This window comes from Camelina sativa, chromosome 12, assembly GCF_000633955.1.
Source record: "Camelina sativa cultivar DH55 chromosome 12, Cs, whole genome shotgun sequence".
Classification (NCBI taxonomy): domain Eukaryota; kingdom Viridiplantae; phylum Streptophyta; class Magnoliopsida; order Brassicales; family Brassicaceae; genus Camelina; species Camelina sativa.
This window is the reverse complement of record NC_025696.1, coordinates 193496-194775: the sequence shown is the minus strand read 5'-3', so window position 1 is coordinate 194775 and position 1280 is coordinate 193496.

Here is a 1280-nt window from a genome sequence, read left to right as displayed (position 1 = left end):
TTGTGCATAATTATAAAAGCGAGCAATACTCGCGCACAAGTATTCACGTTTATTCGATTCAATTCAGGCGAAGGTAAGCTCTCTTGAAAGCTGACTTTTGGGGCTTCTCGGGATAGGTTGATCTTTTCAAGGCCCCTCAAAAATTGCTGGGAAATCGTCTTGTAAAGTTGCGGCCTGGATCTCTTTCCATTGCCTTTTGAGTTTTAATTTCTTTATTTTGTTGTTGTTCATTCTATTAGAAAGAAGAATTACATACAAAGGGCAATGGGAAGAGATCCAGGCTGCAATTTTACAAAAATTATTCAACTAATTTTCATCATTTGCATTGTAAATGTTGAAGATGTTGGAAAAAACTATTCAGTCCATTCAACTTAAAAAGTTGAGAAAATAAACTAATCTTACAGCAAAAATCTTCAATTTGTTCAACCACTATTTTGGAGATGAATGAGTTGAATAATATTCAACCTATTTGTTTAACCTATTTTTTCAATTTTGTGTATCCATTTGCAGCCTTAGTTATTTTTATGGCTTGCGGTAAGGAAAGAAATTAAAGAGTGGCAGTTTCAGAAAGAAAAATAAGAGGGTGGCATTTGTCTTGAGTTTAGTTTTGAAAGTGGCATTTTAAATGAAATTTCCTAAATAAAATGTTATAGAAAAAGAGATTACTTATCAGATCTATAGTCGTTTACGGCTTGTGCGTCTCATAGACAACCGCTTTGGCTGTGTTTTAGAACACAGACTAACAGGCATTACATAGCAAAAATGGCGAAAACAATAATGGTCTACTATTAGAAAGATAACAATTGCGAGAAAATTTATTACGTAAAAAAAGTTCAAGCATGCAATCGATTCATAGATTGGCTCCGATAGATCATTGTCGAGTTTATGATCCATATCATCCATGTCATAGCAGACATCTTGACTAGGGAAAACTTTGACAACAATCTACACATAATACAAAGACAATTGTAAATGATAACCGACACTATAATAAGTAAGGATTATGCAAAAAAAAATGATTAATAACTGGTATCGATCATAATTAACCTCATCAAAGTTGTAAGGATCACAAGTGGAGACAGCTTTAACAGTGGCTATTCCAGGCCTTTTTGCCTGGATAACTCCATAGGATGACACATCCAAAATCCTCATATCTGAGCTGAGCCACTTGTAGTCACTGGATGCATTTGAACAACCTATATGTAATATATACATATTGAATATTCAATTAAGATATTGTCCTCATGGTAATCATGTCAATCAAACAAGGAATCAAAAGA